The sequence below is a fragment of the Malus sylvestris genome, chromosome 14, assembly GCF_916048215.2.
Source record: "Malus sylvestris chromosome 14, drMalSylv7.2, whole genome shotgun sequence".
NCBI classification, from domain to species: Eukaryota; Viridiplantae; Streptophyta; class Magnoliopsida; order Rosales; family Rosaceae; genus Malus; species Malus sylvestris.
In genome coordinates this window covers 24,109,495-24,129,384 of record NC_062273.1, presented here as the reverse complement: position 1 = coordinate 24,129,384, position 19,890 = coordinate 24,109,495, and the positions used below count along the sequence as shown (strand labels likewise).

Sequence of the window (19,890 nt, the reverse complement as noted above, 5' to 3'; positions counted from 1 at the left end):
TGGTTTTTCTTAGGTTCAATTCTCACCAAAGGAAAATTTGAACCACATTATTGTTAGCTCATTATGAGGTTAGGCTCACCCCCTTCTCCTTAGCGTAGATAATATCTTTTTTTTTTTAAAATGTGTCTCAATAAACCATACACTAGCAAAAAATAAAGAAAACATATCGAAAACGGTTAAATTTTGTTGATGCACAAAACCGGAGGTCTTGAACCAACGTAAATCCGACCGTGAATCTACAAGAAATGTAAGTAACACAAGATGTATCGTGGTTCACCCCAATGGTCCACACTGATATTGTATTTCTGAGGGAGATAGGGAGCTTCTCTATGAGAGTGAGAGCTTTGAGAGGGTGAGGGTGTGGCCTCAAAAATGGCCTCTGACGGTGAGAGTGAGGCCTTCCCTAATTATGAGTGTGAGGGGTCCTTTTATAGAATAAGGGCTCCTCACTACTTACATATTTGCCCCTTCATTTATTACATAATTACATTTGAGTCCCTTGAGTATTTATACGAGATCTAAATACGGAGGCCATAAGTATGGTATAAACAGTAGTCCCCCAAGTCTCCAGTCAAAAGAGTCTTTTGGCTGGAAACTTGAAATTCAGTCCATGTGTGGGCCGAAGTAACTAGATGTCGTCTAGAACTGATACTCGATGTGAAGCGGTGCCCAATCTGAAATGATGCTCAACTAGAAGTAGCACATGTTGTGAGGCTGCTCTGCTTGTAGCTTATGTTGCCTTGGTTAGCTCGGCTTGTGGCGTTGAAGGTGAGGGGGTCCCTTTTATAAAATAAGGGATCGCTCCTCAATACATAAATGATGGGCTAGAGTTGATGCTCACGGCGAGGCGGTTGCTCAGCTGGCGGCGTTGCTCTCTAATGAAGGTAAGGGAGTCCCTTTTATAAAATAAGGGCTCGCTCCTCAATACATAAGTGATGGGCTAGGAGTGATGCTCGCGGTGAGACGGTTGCTTAGCTGGCGGCGTTGCTCTCTAATGAAGGTGAGGGAGTCCATTTTATAAAATAAAGGCTCGCTCCTCAGTACATGAATAATGGGTGCTCTCTAATGAAAGTGAGAGAGTCCCTTTTATAGAATAAGGGCTCGCTCCTCAGTACATAAATAATGGGCTAAATCCCCCAAGTATTTTTTATGAGGCCCCAATTAAGGCCTAATATATGGTACATAATGTAGTCCCCCAAGTCTTCGGTCAATAGAGTCTGTTGGCTGGAAACTTCAAATTGAATCCATGTATGGGCCGAAACGGCGGTTGTTCGGAGGCGGTATTTGTATACCCTGCACTGAAGTTTTGTAGGTGAAGCTTTGCAAGTGAAGCTTTGAAGCTGGAGCTCTGTAAATGAAGCTTTTGAAGCTAGAGCTTTTGTAAATGAAGCTTCAAAATTGAATCCATGTATGGGCCGAAACGGCGGTTGTTCGAAGGCGGTATTTGTATACCCTGCACTGAAGCTTTGTAGGTGAAGCTTTGCAAGTGAAGCTTTGAAGCTGGAGCTCTGTAAATGAAGCTTTTGAAGTTAGAGCTTTTGTAAATGAAGCTTTTGAAGCTGATTGACATAAGTGATGCTCATAAATGTTTATGTTAATTGATATAAGTGATGCTCATGGATGTTGACATGGGTGATGCTCATGAATGTTGACATGAGTGATGCTTATGAATGTTTATGTATGATTGATATGAGTAATGCTCATGTATAATTTGAAGTACTGGGCGTATTTTTGATCACCTGGTTGGCAATAATAGTGGCGGGGTGCCAAATAATTTTTTGTAGTACTGGGCGTACTTTTGGTCACCTGGTTGTCGATAATAGCGGCAGGGTGCCGAATACTTTTTTGTAGTACTGGGTGTACTTTTGGTCACCTGGTTGGTAATAATAGCGGCAGACTGTCAAATAATTTTTGGAGTACTGAACGTACTTTTGATCATCTGGTTGCTGATAAGCAAGTGGGTGTCCGGTTAGACAAGAGATCACCATGAGCACGTGGCTTATCACTCTATAAGTTGGTAGACTTCTTTAATCAGCAACAATGTTGATTAGTGGATCTAGTTGCTCAATAATTCCTGACAATAAATGATAGTATAAGTACGACCGTATAATAAATGAATCAAATTGACAAAGTTTGTCAAGGCAAAATAATGTTTTATGTGCCTTTTGTGAATAAATGATTTAATCTGTCGTGTGATAAATGACATGTTGCATAAATCAATAACGTGGTAGTAATCATGTGATATCAGAAATAATAATTATATTATTTAATCATAAGTCACCATGACATAAAAATAATAAAATTATTATTTTATAATTAGTCATCATGACACAAATAAAATAATAAGATGTTACTTAAATAATACGTATCTTCGTATATCTCTGAATAATGAAACCATACCAAATAACAAGGAGGATCTTGGATCCACTTGTCTAATTAATGATCACAATTAATAAACAAAAGAATGTGTTAAATTGTTAATCATATGGTAGGCAGCTTTGCAAGCAACACCTTAGTCATGAAAGGCTACTACTGGTAGGGTCCCCTAATACAACTTGTGCAAGCCAACTATAAATCGAATCTTACTCTTTTCCTCTAATGATAGAAGAAAATGAAATGGGAAAGGTAACATAGTTTACCCTTGATTGTTGATCAGTAATTAGTGGAAATGATGGTTGTATATGATGAAAGTTTGGCCATTGTGTAATCAAATGCTGAGAAAATGTGGATTTCGAAAGATGTGTTGCTGAGTCACTACTAACTAATGCTTTTGGTGCCATAATATATGGTTTGTTGCTTTCTTCAACATATAATGTAACGTTCTTTTTTTTTGTGTTAAAATAATAAAATGATTATAATAAAATATTCACTAGTACTAAATCATTATGACAAAAATAATTATTATTTTATAATTAATCATCATGATACAAATAAAATAATAATATATTAAATAAACAATGATATTGAGAAATAGGATATTAAAGAAGAGCATCTTATCTTTTTCCATGTGGGTGGTCGACAGTTGCTCGTTGGTGCGTAGCATATTCATCTCACATGATTGCACCAACAACAATCCCAGAGATCAAGAAAGTATGGTCAAAATTAGGGGTGGGTTCGGTTTAAATCGGTTCGGTTTTTTGCCAAAACCGAAACCAAACCGAAATTTCGGTTCGGTTCGGTTCGGTTCATTTTTTTTTCGGTTTTTTTCGGTTCGGTTTTTTTTCGGTTCGGTTTTTTCCGGTTCGGTTTCGGTTCGGTTTCGGTTTTTTGTTTTTTTTTTTTTCAAAAAAATGAAAAACATTGAAAATTTAAATTTTAACATATCCAACACAATCATAACATAAGCATTCTAACTAGAATCAAAGACAATGAAAATAAACATTTAAAATTGAACTAAAATCATCAATCAAGTCTTCCAAAGTCCAAACTAACAACCTCACAACACAAAAATTGTACAAATGACTTAGAAAAGTTAAATTGTATGATGTTGTTCAAAGATCAAGGTTGTTTGCTTGTATTTGCATGTTGACAACTTGATTAGTAAAAATAATGCGTGGGTGGATTTATTTAGTGTGTGTTAGATTCTTTTCCATCACAAATTACCCAAGTAATCTACCCGAAATAAATGTTTATGGATTCTGTTACATGTTATATGAGAGTAGATTTGGAAAAGAAAGCTAGGGCAGAAGTAGGCAGTGCTATGGAGATGGATGTAGGTACTTCTGGAGGAGGTTTGGTTCCGTAACCTTATATGGGGGATAAATAATAGGTTAGGGTTTAGAGTTTTTATAGGCCTTTTTTAAATATTTTGAGCTTAAAGTTTGGCAACACATTGGGTTTAGCACATTTTAACTTACAAATTGGGTTTAGAAAATAATACCCAAAACAAATAATTAAATAAAAAAATTAATTTAATTAATTCGGTTCGGTTCGGTTTAGTTCGGTTTCTAGATCACTAAAACCGAACCGAACCAAAAGAATTCGGTTCGGTTCGGTTTTTTCGTTCGGTTCGGTTTTTTCGGTTTCGGTTCGGTTTGGTTTTCGGTTTTTTTCGGTTTTCGGTTTTTTGAACCCACCCCTAGTCAAAATGTTGTTGAGTATACTTAACTTATCACATGGTTGTTGGGTCAAGCTCCGGATGACAACTCAAAGCATCAAAGCAGTGAGCTCGTGGATTGATGCTTAACCCCTGATTTAGTCAAATGGATAATACTTGGGTTCACGGGAGAGTACCCAATTTACTGATCAAATGGGCCAATAAAATCAGCACAGTTGTCCCCTTAATTATTTCTTCCTCCCATTACCCTTGCCATGGTGGATCTGGACAAGTCCTATCCTCCCCGTTTTTCTTTTTCTTACTTTTGGTTTTTTTTTTTTTTTTTTATTTGCTTTAGCCTGACACTCATTCACTTCACGTAAGGAAACCCGAATAGCTCCATTCCCAAAAGGGTTTGTCTCCGGGGACCATCCACAGTCCTTGTAGGCAGCATGAAGGCGTCTGATCAGCGCGTCCAAACTACCCCATGCCTACCTGAGAGGGTAGGTGCACGGGTCAGACGGGTCAGACGGGTCAGGCTGCCCAAACGCTGATGGCTTGGTGCATTCTGGAGCGTTGTATCCCATCCATAGGTTTTGGCTAGTCCGCTGGTGAAATGTTGCCAAGCCATGATTGCAAAGACAAGGATTGAGATCGATGTAAAAAAATATTGGATAATTTGATGTTCTTGTGAACTGTGGATGGAAAGCAACCATCATGCGGGTACCTGTGCTGGAGCAGCATCAGCAAGTATCCCCGAAATCTTTTTGGGCTCCAGCAAGTATCAACGTAAATCCGACCGTGAATCTGCAAGAAATGTAAATAACATAAGATGTATCGTGGTTTACCCCAAGGTTTGGGCTACGTCCACACTGATATTGTATTTCTGAGGGAGAGAGTGAGCTTCTCTATGAGAATGAGAGCTTTGAGAGGGTGAGGGTGTGGCCTTAGAAATGGCCTCTGAGGGTGAGAGTGAGGCCCTCCCTAATTGTGAGGGTGATGGGTCTTTTTATAGAATAAGCGCTCCTCACTTATTACATATTTGCCCATTCCTTTATTACATAATTACATTTGAGTCCCCTGAGTATTTATACGAGATCTAAATACGGAGACCCTAAGTATGGTATAAACAAATTTAATGATCATTTTATTCAATACAACATAATTTTAGAACCAAACATGGTCTGAAAATGTTTAAAAGCAAGGTTTAAACACGGTCTGTTTGGGAAGAAAGTAGCCTACTTGTAGTTGACGGCTAATTCTCGAATCTTGATTTTTTCTTGCCGCATTGTGCTGGTTTAGAGAATAAAGTTTTTACTATTATGTCCGAAAATCAAGCCTTATGCGCGGCTCCTAATCCATTATCATCCTTTCAAAAAAAGGGGAAGAAAGAGAACGTCACATATGCATGCGGTGATTGATATGGTGAGGGGGCAAATTGCAACTTTGTATCTCAAAGAATTTTGTTATGGCTAAACTTTGTCCGACATCGAACGCATGCAACCGGAGCAATTGCTTGGGTAAACAGCATTTCCGCCCATGGATTACTATGGCTTAAACTTTAAATCCACTCCAAAATTCCCTTCACCTATCTCCTCCAAGCCATGGTTGGTAGAGCTTTGGCAGCAACCTTGGCGATTTTGGCCCCAGGCCCAGATTTACCATGTTACGTCAACCACAATTTTATTTATTTATTTATTCATTTTGTGTCGGGCGTGTGCGCTATATGCGTCCAACAAAGAGGGTGGTGCGACAAGAAATTGCATGTGGGGCAAGCCACAACAGTCGACTAGGCTCCCAACGGCTAGTTTAAAGAATTTATTACAGATGGCGCAATTGCATCGTCTAATTTAGATCTCAACTTTAATCCAACAATTTTTATATTTTCAACGATAATAAATAAAAAAATTGTAAAAAGATAGAAAGAAAATGGGAAAATGTTTAAAAAGGAGAAGAAAAAATAGAAAAATAAAAAATTCCAAAGACTCTTTCCAAATATTTTTTATAAATAGTAAATACCAATTCATATTCTTTACTTCCCACACATTTACTCTATGCACTATTCATATCCTTATTTTCTACATTCCTATTTTGTTTGTGCTTACAAAAATGGCATCAAAGGTGGAGTCAAAACCAGAATTGCATCGTCGACCGCTGAGATGCATTCTTGTTCTTTCAAATCTCAAATCTCAAATGTTGTGTGCAAGGTCATGTATAACAAATTGTCTCAGAAGAGAGCAGATTTATTTTTTCATTTTACTTAAAATAGATACATCACACACCCTTATCCATCTATGAGCATATGAACTGAGCGCAGAAAATATGTAAAGACGGATCTGTGCCTATTCCTTTTGCAAGTTGACTGTAACCATCTGCCTATCCCTTTGCAACTGAGTTCAATAGCAATTTTGACACATTCGACCCTGATATTCTCCAAACAGAGGGTAGGCACGTGCTGGCTGACACCCGAAGGTGAAGAAGCCATACTAGGATGCATGAGAAATAATAAATATAAACAATACTTATAAATTTAAATACAATGATTATGCAATTATGGAACGTGTTTAGAGCTTACAACTAATCCTAGACACTAAAAAGGAATAATATAAAATTGAATGAACAAAGAGATGCATCCTACACTGAGAGGACTCGAAGATCCACTAAGTAAGTACATTCGAATAGCCACTAAGTACATAAAGACATTAACATAATATTTCTAATATCTATATATATCTATCTTAATCGGAGTTCCTCATATCGTAAAACCTATTTGTAGTATATAGTCAGCAATCATATATACTACGAAGAACATAAAATAAATAAAGCATGAATATCATAAAGCGTAAATCCAATTTACTCATAAACGTTTCATAAAACGTAACCATTAAAGGCTGGTTTGGTATTGCTGTACTTTGAAAAAAAAAAACTGATTCTGTTATGCTGTGAGAATAAGCAGAAAAGTGTATGGTAAATCTTTTTGTAAAAGTGCTTTTGAAAAAGAAAAAAAACAGTATAATAGTGTTTGGTAAACTTTTATGTAAAACAACTGTGACTGTGTAAAATGACCAAAAAGGGTATAATACTAGATGTGCTATTAATTTAATTTTCTTAACAAATAAAGGTGAATTACTAAATATACTTTATTTTTAAAAGAAAAATATTTATGAACATTATATTAAATATTAATTAGTATGACAAACTACTTCAATTGAAATATTTTAGACTGAATATCTAAGATTCATTAGTACAATATTGTTTAGATGCATTCATCAAACTTGCCGCTATTCTATTTCTTAATGCTTCTATTTCATGTGATCCTTCAACTTGATAAGTTTGGTCGACGTTCACTGTTTTTAGGAGCACAAAACCAGCTCTTCATTCCTCAAACAACAGATTCAAATCAAGGACAAGCAAACCAAATTCAACCGATTAAAAAATCCGGGAAAATTTACCATACCAACATTTCAAGAACAGAAAATTCCACAGAAAAGCCCCCAATATTTATCTTTTCTAATCCAATTCCTATGTTAAAACCGACCCTTGACAGTAAGAACCCAGACGAACAAGCATTTGATCAACTCGGGGCACAACTCAGCAGTAAGCTAACATATCTGTTAAATTTAACGCGAAGAGCAAGAAATACACTCACAGTTTCAGTGGACGAAGCTCGCGATGCCGTGAGATTGCTGCAATTAGGGCTTAACAGATCCTGATTTCGATTCGGGTTTGTCGAAAAGGAACGAGAATCGCTAGGGTTTTTGGTGGAAGCTTGAAAAGGGTGTGCAAGAGAGAATCTGAAAGTGTGAGGAAAGCAGGAGAAAGGAGGGCAATGTTGGCAAATTGAAAAATTCATTAATGAATTACTGTTCACCCATGTTTTTTACAATAAGCTGTTTTTTCAAGCTGCTTTTTGCAGCTTCAGGTTTTTAGCTTTTTTTTTTCATCTAAAATATGTCAAATAAAGTTGATTTAGAGTATTTACTAAACACCAAAAACTCTTCCAACTTTCTTTGATACCCATTTTTTTAAAAATCACTTTAATACCAAACCAGAGCTAAATCATGCCTTTCACGTATGCATTTCTAATAGTAAAATATGCATTTTAGAAGGGGTTCACTCACAGATACTCCGTCGTTGAAAAGCCGTGAAATAGGAGGGATGGAAACGCCTCTAATAATCGCACCTAAGCACATAAAGGGTCCAATTAATAAAACTCTACCATAACAATTGAATTTCAAAAAATGGATGTCAAGATAGAGAATGCACAAAGTAAAATAGAAAACGGACACCAAGAATTTACATGGTTCAGCAATTTATGCCTACAGTCACGGATCAACGATCAATCTTCACTATATGAAAATAATGGGTACAACAAGAGTAGTCTTACCAAGCCAAAGACAAGGCTTGTTGGATACAAGAAAGTATAACACACACTTTCTATCACTCTAAACTTCACTCATACAATGTGTAGTGGAACACTCTCACTCTCACTCTTGGAGTGGAACTCTAGCTTTGGACTTGATCCTTTGCTACTCACTTCTTTCTTGATTGGTTACATCACTATAACATCACACCCATATTTATAGATGAGGGCTTGGCATTCTACTAGTTTCTAGTTCTTTCTACAAACCTCTAGCTTAGATAATTCTAGACTAACCATCCTACTTTGCAAGCTAGAATTTTCTAGCATCCATCCTTTATAATGAGCTGGAGCTTTAATGTCCTTCATCATGGGCTGGACCCATGGTATACCAACACAAGCTTGGAACGCAGCTGCACACGCCACGCCTTTAGCAAGCCTTTGGTCAACTGAGCCTTTTGTCTATAACTATCTGCCTATCCATTTCCAACTGAGTTCGATAGCAATTTGAAAACCTACAAATACAAACGTAAGCTTTTGTAGTGCAGTATTCTAAATTGGCTGCAACAATTCAACCAAAGTTACGTATTACGTGACTCTTAGTTCCTGTTACAGACGGCGTATTTTAGACGAAGAACTGTAAAGTTTTAGTTCATTATGCCCCATTTTGGCACAGCTGAAATTATAAAAAAAAAAGTAGCTATGAAAAAAAGTGGGGTGTAAAATGTGTTTGGTAAATGTAAAAATAAGTGCTTCTTTTCAAAGTTCCAGTCAAAATAAGCAGAAAAATAGAAGCAGCATTTTGCTGCTTCTCAAAACCAGCTTTTTTTCAAAGTAGACGGATGACCAGTAAAGTTTAATGAAACTTTCTTAAACCCAGTTATACCCTCTTTCTCCTTCTCTGTGGCTGTATACTTTGAACTGAAACTCAATATCTCAAGAACCTGCCCCCCCCCAAACAACAAAATCCAATTTAAGATTAAAATTTCCATAGATTCAAAACCCAATTACCAAATTCAGCTAAACATAAAAGTAAACCAATATTTGTGGCAATTATTTTTCAGAAATTAAAGACCACCGCCGATAGAAAAAAGTAGCAAAGCGAATGGAGAGAGAAAGAGAGAGAGAAAGAGTTTGACTCTGACCTTGTTGCGTACGGCGGATGATTGAGAAGAACGGGAGGAAATGGTGAAGGGGAGAAGCTTGGAGAGTAAGGGTTGGAGGTTGGAGTCATCGCAGAGAGCTAGCCGAGTTAGCAATCGGTCCATCATCTCTACTTTCTCTTCATCCGACTTTGTCGCAGACGCCGATGATGCTTCCGCCATTTCTTTCACATCCCCTTTTTTCTTTTTCTTTTTTCTGGGTTTTTTCAAAATTGATTGGATGGATTGGCTTATTGGAATCTGATCATGGAGTTGGAGAGATTCGGAAGCTCAGAATTTCTTGCTCTCTCTCTCTCGAGGGTTGGCGGTTTTGGTGATTGGGAAGGGGAGAGAACAGATGGTTGGAGGGGAGGGATTTGGATCTTGAGCTGTGAAATCCGCCGGAGATTTTGGTGATTGGGAAGGGGAGAGAACAGAGGGTTGGAGGGGAGGGAATTGGATCCTGAGCTGTGACCCAAAAATGATGAAGATTGTAGTTGAAATTATAAATAAAAAATAAAATAAATTAGTTTATCCCATTTAATATTATACCATTTTAGTCATTTAACATAATCACAGTTTTACATAAAGTTTACCAAACACTTGAACATTATTTTTTTTTTTTGTTAAAAACACTTTTACAATAAAAGTTTATCAAACACTTAACTGCTTTATTTTACAGTTGATTTTTTTTACAGCACAACAGAAATAATTTTTTTTTAAAAGCACAGTAATATCAAACTAGTCCTATATCTATCCATGACCATCAACAATTTGAAAACTTATATGTCCTATACATCGTCTTGTATTCTTTTTGTTATGATTATTTCACAGAAAATAAAAGATGACAAAGAAATCAATAACTTAAGCAAGTCAAAGGAAAAGAAAATAGAAACAAGGCAAGGAAAATGAAATTTGCGTTGGAATATACAAATGGAGCAATCTATGGCACACCTGCTAAGGAAAAGGAATTTGCGTTGGAATATACAAATATGAACGTAAGCTTTTGTAGTGCATAGTCTAAATTGGCTGCAACAATTCAACCAAAGTTGTTATTACGTGACTCTTATTTCCTTTTACGGATGACATATTTTAAACGAAGAACTATAAAGTTTTAGATGTCTTACAGATGTCGTATACATCGCTTTGTATTCTTTTTGTTATGATTATTTCAAAGAAAATAAAAGATGTTTTCAAGATATTTTATTTGAGTCAGATTCCCTCCAAATTGTGGAGGCTTTGAAGGATCCTTCCCCCAATCTGTCCTTAATGTCGAGGACATCAACGCCCTCATCTCCTCAATCATGGAGCTTTATCCACCCTCGCTCGACGCCAATCCAATGGAGGCTTGCTCGTGTCGATATTACATCTAGTCATGCTAGTGAATGGTTGGTTTCCCCCTCCAATTGTAATCGTTGATTTACTTGTCGAGGATTCTGTTCTGCCTTAATTGGCTTTTGTAACCCTTTGAAGTATATCTGTCTACTATCGTTTCTCTCAACAAACAAAAAATGTAAGTCAAAGGAAAAGAAAACAGAAGCAAGGTAAGGAAAATGAAATTTGCGTTGGGATAACTATGGCACATCTGCTAAGGAAACGCCACCTACCCTACTAAGTAGGTTTATATAAACACACAAATCAGCCACCAGTTCCATTACTAGTGCCCAGGATTGCGGCCCAAGATGTGGAAATAGGTGTTACAAAATTAAAGTCAAGATACACGTTATGATCAATGAATGGCAAATTGGAAGAGATCCCAAACTATATGAACAACTAGAGGAGTTTGAGCCAGAAAGGTTCTTGAATAGTGAGATAGATTATAAAGAGAATGACTTTCAGTTAATTCCATTGGTGCTGGTAGGAGGTTTGTCCGGGAATCCAATTTGCCATAGCAGTCAATATGATTGCCTTGGCAAATATCGTGCACAAGTTTGACTAGGCCTGGTGGAGCAAGCGGGGAGGATTTCGACACGACTGAATCTACTGGTTTAACCACACATAAAAAAGATCCTCTCAGAGCTGTTGCTATTCCATATTTATGTTGAAAGATTAAGGCTATAGCCCATATGCTGTATTGAAACAATTGATCAACTTATTTGTCTAATGCTGCTGCCGTAGATGTACCATTGGAAAAAGACAGCTGCAATATTATGGTAGACAGCGAAATTTCGATGAAAATAAATGTTTACCAACACATTAAATCACGAATCAAGCCACAAATCAAGTCTTGATTCTTCCATCAATTAATCAAGCCCGCAATCAAGACCAAATTCATCCGTAGGCAAGGTTTGGAGAGCCTATAAATACGAGGCTCCAAGACAAAGAAACAACAACAACAACAACAAAGCCTTTTCCCACTAAGTGGGGCCGGTTATATGAATCCTAGAACGCCATTGCACTCGGTTTTGTGTCATGTCCTCCGTTAGATCCAAGTACTCTAAGTCTTTTCTTAGGGTCTCTTCCAAAGTTTTCCTAGGTCTTCCCCTACCCCTTCGGCCCAGACCCTCTGTCCCGTAGTCACATCTTCGAACTGGAGCGTCAGTAGGCTTTCTTTGCACATGTCCAACCCACTCATTCCTAATCTTATCCTTTCTCGTGAGCCCACACCTCCAACGAAGCATCCTCATCTCCGCTACACCCATTTTGTGTACGTGTTGATGCTTCACCGCCCAACATTCTGTACCATACAGCATCGCCGACCTTATTGCCGTCCTATAAAATTTTTCCCTTGAGTTTCAGTGGCATACGACGGTCACACAACACGCCAGATGCACTCTTCCACTTCATCCATCCTGCTTGTATTCCTTATATTCTGTCTTTGATCGGCTTAGGCGAAGACCTTTAGATTCCAACACTTCTCTCCAAAGGTTAAGCTTTGCATTTACCCCTTCCTGAGTTTTATCTATCAACCCTATATCGTCTGCGTAAAGCATACACCGAGGAATAACATCTTGAATATGTCATGTTAACTCATCCATTACCAATGGAAAAAGGTGAGGACTTAAGGATTGTTGATGCACAAAATCAGTGAGGACTTTGGTACAACAGAAAATATTAAGTTTGTGACCTTCGCTAGATTGCTCCGGTCATTAGTGTGGATAAGTATGTAAAAGGATAGAGACAGGAGAGCAAACACAAGATGTACGTGGTTCACCTAGATTGGCTACGTCCACAAAGTAGAGGAGTTCTCATTAATTGTGAAGGGTTTACACAAGTACATAGGTTCAAGCTCTCCTTTAGTGGGTACAAATGAATGATTTAGTACAAATGGCATTACGAAATATTTTGGGAGAATGATCTCCTTTTATAGAAGATAGTGTCTAGCCTTGTTCTGACATTGACACGTGTCGTGTTGTGATTGGCTTCCGATGTTGACACGTGTCGCGCTATGATTGGCTTCTGATGTCGACACGTGTCGGTCTGTGATTGGCCTCCTGGTTGGAGGGGAAGCTCCTCGGTTGGGGACTTGCAAGATCCAAGCCGCTGAGTAATCACGAAATTTCTAAGTACCGAAGTGTGGTATCGTCTTCACTTGCCTTATCTGTCTCATAGGTAGATGTGGCATCTTCTCTGGAAGTACTCTTCCTCCGTCCAATGGTGGTATCTTTAACTGGTAGAGATACACAAGGTAATGTATCAATTTCACTTGAAGCTTACTTGTAGTTTCAGGCGTGGTCAAGTGCGATACAAACCATGTAGTAGGAGTCCCCCAAGTCGCTGAGTTAGGGGATCTGCTGAAAGAGGTGACAGACAAGGTAAGCAATCAGAGCTCCAAGCAATCAGTCCCAGATCAGAAGTTTGATTTCGAGTTTCGGCTTATTGTTCTCATTCTCCTTATCTTGCAGGCAGCATGAAGGATAAAGAGAAGAAAAGGAAAATAGATGATATGAGATACTTTTGCTTTTGAATAAGTAACTTTCCACAGGCTTATTCTTGAACTGGGCTGAAGGGTTTTCTGGTTACCTCTAGAGTATAAGGCCGACTGAAGAATTTGAGGGTCAAAACAAGTCCATCAAATCTAGAGTACGTTCGACCCTGCTGATATGGGTTACTTTTGCTGTTGACAAAGTAGTGAAAGTATCGGCATGTGTTCTGTTACGCTTGTCTCCACATGCTTCCTTGTATCCTTCTCACTTGCCTTATCTGTTCCTCAGGAAGATGTGGTATCTTCTCTGGAAGCATAAGATGTTGAAGATGAGTACTCGATAGACATGCCAGGTAAGTAATCAGGTAAGGGGTTCCAGGCAGTCAGTTCCTGACTGGAAGCTTGATTCCAAGTGCTGACTGATTGCTCTCTTTCTCCTTGTCTTGCAGGTAAAAAGAAGGCCAAAGGAAAAGACAGGGAAAAAGCATAATATGGGATACTCTTGCTTTTAACCTTGATGATATGAGATATTCTTGCTCTGGTGTAGCTTATTTGCAGAGGTATTATCGGGGGGAAAGAAAGCTGAGTATTTCGAGAGGCTTCGTTGGGAATGCCCTCTCAGATATGAGGAAGGGTTGAGCATTTTTGCAGGTCTACCTGTCTGTTAAGGGTGGAGATCGACATATATAGGAGTTTCCCTAACAACAAGTAGTAGTGCTATTCCTTTACCTTTCTTGGTCATAACACTGTAGTGGGAGCTGACAGCTTCACGTGTTTTAACTCTGTCAGAGCACTTTGAAAAAGTGGTCTGTGGTATTTGGAAAGCTAATGTTGCGTGTGAAGATTACAGACAAGTTTTATCCAAGGAGATCTGGCTCTCGAAGAAAGCGATGCCTCTTCGGTTTTCAAACAAGCGATCCTGTCAGGGATCTGGCTCTCGAGATTCGGAGAACGGTGCCTCTTCGATTTTTGAGAAAGCAATCCTGCTGGGAGTCTGGCTCTTGAAATTCAGAAAGCGATGTCTCTTCGATTTTTGAGAAAGTAATCCTGTTGGGAGTCTGGCTCTTGAGATTCGGAGGGCGGTGCCTTTTCGAATTTGGAGCAAGCAATCTTGTTGGGAGTGTTTTCTCGAATGTGAGTAAAGGTTGGGCATTTTTGCTAGTCTACATTGTCACGGAGTACAGAGGTTGACACACAACGACTTTTCAATTATCCAGCAGTGGTGCTGTTTCTTTACCTTTGTGGGTAATAATATGGTAGCTAAACCTTCAAAATTTATGTGTCTAAACTTTGTTAGTGCTGTTTCTTTGCTATTCTTTTACCCTTCTTGGTCATAGCGATGTAGTGGGAGCTGCAAGGTTCACGTGTCTAAACTTTGTCAGAGATCTTTGGCAAAGTTATCTGTGGTACCCATGAGCTGATGTTGCGTGTGGAAAGTGGATGATTGAACAGTAAGATTCACGTGCTTTCTACTTCACCAGAAATCTTCGATAGATTGCTCGTAATTTCCGCAAAGCTGAGTGTGCATGTAACAGGTGCTGACAAGGCTGAGAAAGCAGGTGCCTCTTCGATTTCTGAGATCGGCCATCGTGGTCTCTGAGCAGCCCAACTTTTGAGAAAGCAAGCGCCTCTTCGATTTTTGAGATCGGCCCTTGTGGTCTTTGAGCAGCCCAACTTTTGAGAAAGTAAACGCCTCATCGATCTCTGAGATCGGCCCTCGTGGTCTCTGAGCAGCCCAGCTTTTGAGAAAGCAAACGCCTCTTCAATTTCTGAGCAGGCGCCTCTTCGATTTCTGAAGCTCCGTCGAGTGCAGATTTTTATAGAGGCTAGCATTAAGTTCCAAATCACACTTGAATCTTCACCAGTAGAAGCTCCCTTCTTGCACTTCTAAGATTTTGATTTGTCCGACCTCTTCTCTCTTCAACACCTTTGAAAATGTCTGGCCCTTCCCACCGTCGTTTTGACTTGAACCTTGGTGAAGAGGCAGCCGCGCCTTCTCCAGACAATATATGGCGCCCATCCTTCTTATCCCTTACTGGTCCTCTTACCGTTGGGGATTCCGTTATGAAGAATGATATGAGCGCTGCGGTGGTGGCCAGGAACATTCTCACTCCTAAAGACAACAGACTTCTTTCCAAACGGTCTAATGAGTTGGCTGTTAAGGATTCTCTGGCTCTCAGTGTTCAATGTGCAGGTTCTGTGTCGAATATGGCCCAACGCCTATTTGCTCGAACCCGCCAAGTTGAATCATTGGCGGCTAAAGTGATGAGTCTCAAGCAGGAGATTAGAGGGCTCAAGCATGAGAATAAACAGTTGCACAGGCTCGCACATGACTATGCTACAAACATGAAGATGAAGCTTGACCAGGTGAAGGAATCTGATGGTCATATTTTACTTGATCATCAAAGGTTTGTGGGGTTGTTCCAAAGGCATTTATTGCCTTCGTCTTCTAGGGCTGTACTGTGTAATGAAGCTCCAAATGATCAGCCTCCGATGCCTCTTCCTTTTAGGGTTCTATCCAGTACTGAGGCTCCAAGTGATCACCCTCTGGTGCCTTCTCTTTCTGGGGCTCTACCGACTGCTGAGACTTCTCCTAAGCAGCCTTTGTGAAGGCCCCCTCTTGTTTGTTTATTTTGACTCATGTATATGTACATATTTGTAACTTATCGAAGATATCAATAAATAAGCTTTGTTTCATTTCAAGGTATTGTGTTAAATACACCAAAGCCTTCTTCACTAAGTTCTTTGAATTTTTCTTTTGTTGAAGCTTGTATGTTGAAGCTTTGTGAGTCAAGCATGTAGGTTGAGGTAGTGTTCCCTTAATTTCTCGAGTGAGGAAAACTTCTCAGTTGGAGACTTGAAAAATCCAAGTCATTGAGTAGGGTCGGCTATATGAATCTTAGAACGCCATTGTGCTCGGTCCTGTGTCATGTCCTCCGTTAGATCCAAGTACTCTAAGTCTTTTCTTAGCGTCTCTTCCAAAGTTTTCCTAGGTCTTCCTCTACCCCTTCGGCCTTGAACCTCTATCCCGTAGTCGCATCTTATAACCGGAGCGTCAGTAGGCCTTCTTTGCACATGTCCAAACCACCGTAACCGATTTTCTCTTAGCTTTCCTACAATTTCGGCTACTCCTACTTTACCTCGGATATCCTCATTCCTAATCTTATCCTTTCTCGTGTGCCCACACATCCAACGAAGCATCCTCATCTCCGCTACACCCATTTTGTGTACGTGTTGATGCTTCACCGCCCAACATTCTGTGCCATACAGCATCGCCGGCCTTATTGTCGTCCTATAAAATTTTCCCTTGAGCTTCCGTGGCATACGGCAGTCACACAACACGCCATATGCACTCTTCCACTTCATCCATCCAGCTTGTATTCTATGGTTGAGATCTCTATCTAATCTCCAAGACAAAGAAAGGAGCCAAAAAATCATTCTCACACTCAGATGCTAAAGCTCCCAAACTCTCAAATTCCCAAACACTTACAAGATTTAAAAGGTTATCTGCATTCTTTGCCACACTTGTGAAGAACCACCAAGCATCCATACAAGCTCCAATTTTTTGTTGTCTTCTCCCCAAAAAGATTAAAACTGGTGAACTAGCTAACTTATCTCTTGAAGAAAATAAAACGTTAAATTAGTGTTTGTTTCTTTAGCTGACAAGAATCTGCAGGACTGATCTTGACTATGGTGAACTAGGAAGATTAAATAAAACGTTAAATTAGTGTTTGTTTCTTTAGCTAACAAGAATCTGCAGGCCTGATCTTGACTATGGTGAACTAGGAAGATTTTTGTTGATGTTCCCAAATTTCTTTAAATTGACGTGTTGGAAATAAAACAAAATTGACTCATGACTTGATGGATCCAAATTTGCCCAACTATTCAAAGAATATAGCAAAAAGTAGTCGGTAATTTTTTGTTTTCTTGTGGGTTGAGGTTATGCATGCACACGTAGATGATAATGTTATCTTTCTGACTTTATTCGCCCTGCAGCTACAAAAGGAGATATATGAATAGTTCTATACTATCCAACCGAACTTTTGAACTATCGGCAGATGTTTGCCAAAGAGGTAGAAAACTCAAAACAAAACATCAGTATTCAGAAATGATTAACCGAAAGGTAGGCAATTGTTCAACGCCTTTCTACCGAACATGAGTGAACTATTTGGCACAAAAGTTTTGTCTAACAACTTAAGGACTTTCATTGGCAGAGGAAGATGTTGGATTAATGGCCGAATTATAGTGGGCCACCTATTTGACCCAATAGCCCATTTAAAGGGCATTTTTTCTTTTACCCATGTGGAAGTCATAGGTTGACTCCTAGGGTTTAATTGGCAGCAGCAGCTGCCTTTAGTTGCAGTAGAAAACAAAAAGCAGCATAGAGAAGAAAAGAGCCACTGCCGCAGCCCTATTTTAGAGAAGGAGGAGTTGTTGCTCCTCTCATTGGTTATCTATCACTCCATCAAAGTTGTATTTGTTGTATTAGCTTTGAGCTTTGTATAGAGAAGAAATTATTCACAATATTTCCTTCTCTATTTGTTTCTTTAGTGAGTGAGAGTTATTGGGTGTATTGGGGCTTTGGGTTGTGAGATTGCCAACACTTTGTAAACTCTCATTTGATTGATAGTGGATTATTGGGTGAGCTCCTACTGCTCCAAGGACTTACTCCAGTTACACTGACTGTTGAGAAACCTCGTTAAAATCTTGGTGTCTTTTATATTTTGTTCTTGCATTCCATTTGATATATTTCTTGTGGGTTAGCTTGACTTGGTTCCAATTGGTTTGGTGCTTTCCTAGCACAACAATTGGTATCAGAGCACTGGTTGCTCTTGGGTACGGTCTAGTTGCTAAAGATATCAGACGGGTAAGATGAGAATCCTTTTGGAAGCAGCTCCGAGTTTGCAAGAACTACGGTGCAAAATGCAAAGTTCAAAGTGGAAAAGTTTGATGGCAAAAACAACTTCGGGATGTAGCAATGTGAGGTCAAGAATATGTTAGCTCAACAAGATCTACTTGCCGCTTTTGGAGATAAGCCGGAAGCTATGTCGAATTCGGAATGAGAGAAATTAAATTTGTGGATTTGCTCCACAATTCGGTTGTGCCTTGCAAAAACTCAGAAATATTTTGTGATGCGAGAGACATTGGCAAATGTGTTGTGGCAAAAATTAGAAAACAAGAACATGACGAAGAGTGCGGAAAACCAGCTACACTTGAAGAAAAAGCTCTACCGCTTCCAATACAAAAAAGGTACAAAAATGATTAGACACCTTGATGTTTTTAATAAGTTGATTGCCGATTTAATGAATTTAGATGAGGATATTAAGGATGAAGATAAGGTCTTAATATTGTTGAATTCCTTGCCGGACTCTTATGAGCATTTTATTACCATTATTATGCATGATAAAGAAACTGTGAAATTTGAAAATGTGTCAAATGCCTTGATGAATTATGAAATGAGACGTAGAGATAAGAATCATGATAGTATCTCTGAATCTTTATTTGTTAGAGGTAGATCATCAGAAAGGAGATCTTTCTCTAGTAAGAAAAAATCACTTTCTCGACCTATGGGAACTTCTAAAGGTAGAAAAAGTTTGGAAATGGATGAATGAACTTTTTGTCATAATAAAGGCCATTGGAAGAAAGATTGTCCTAGGTTGAGAACCAAAGGTAAAGTGAGTTCTGAAGCTAATGTTGCTGAGCTTGAAAATGATTTTTCTGATTTTGCTTTAACCGTTTCCTCATCATTTGATTGTGCTACTAAGTGTGTATTGAATACAGGTTGTACTCATCATATGACTTCTCACAAGGATTGGTTTTCAAGCTTGAAAGAGTTTGATGGTGGTGTTGTTTTCATGGGAGATGACAATCCTTGTACAACAAAAGGGATCGGTACAGTTCGTTTGAAGGTGCATGATGGCATGGTTAAAGAGTTGATTGGCGTTCGGTATGTACCGAATTTGAAGAAAAATCTTATTTCTTTGGGCACTTTAGAATTTAAGGGCTTCAGGTTTCATTCAGATAAACAGACATTGAAAGTTACTTATGGTGCACTTGTTGTGATGAAAGCTCCTCGATGTGGTCATTTGTATCAATTGCAAGGAAGCACCGTGACAGGTGAAGCGTTTGTAGTCTCAGAAAATATGGGCACATCTGATTCAGATACTACTAGACTGTGGCATATGAGATTAGGCCATGCCGGTGAAAGAGCTCTACAAGGGCTTGTTAAACAAGATCTTCTAAAAGGTGTCACGACTTGTAAGCTTGATTTCTACGAGCATTGTGTCTTGAGGAAGCAAATTAGAGTGAAGTTTGGTACTGCAGTATATCAAACGAATGGCATTCTTGATTATGTGCATTCAGATCTTTGGGGTCCTACAAAGACTCCCTCTTTAAATGGTAAACATTGGTTCGTGACCTTTGTTGATGATTATTCTAGAAGGTCTTGGTTCTACACTATGAAGCACAAGAGTGAGGTGTTGAGCAT

General features: G+C 38.9%; 2 long non-coding RNA genes and 1 pseudogene across 2 annotated transcripts in view; 1 reads left to right on the top strand and 2 right to left on the bottom strand.

Annotated features, from left to right (window-relative positions):
- LOC126600960 (uncharacterized) overlaps positions 1-19,890 on the bottom strand; it is a 66,206-nt gene that overhangs the window by 42,343 nt on the left and 3,973 nt on the right. The window lies entirely within an intron of this gene.
- Positions 265-9,721, bottom strand: LOC126600949 (uncharacterized; annotated as a pseudogene).
- Positions 9,729-10,064, top strand: LOC126600952 (uncharacterized). The gene is made up of 2 exons (XR_007615631.1): positions 9,729-9,866; positions 9,946-10,064. It is a non-coding gene; the product is annotated as an uncharacterized LOC126600952 (long non-coding RNA).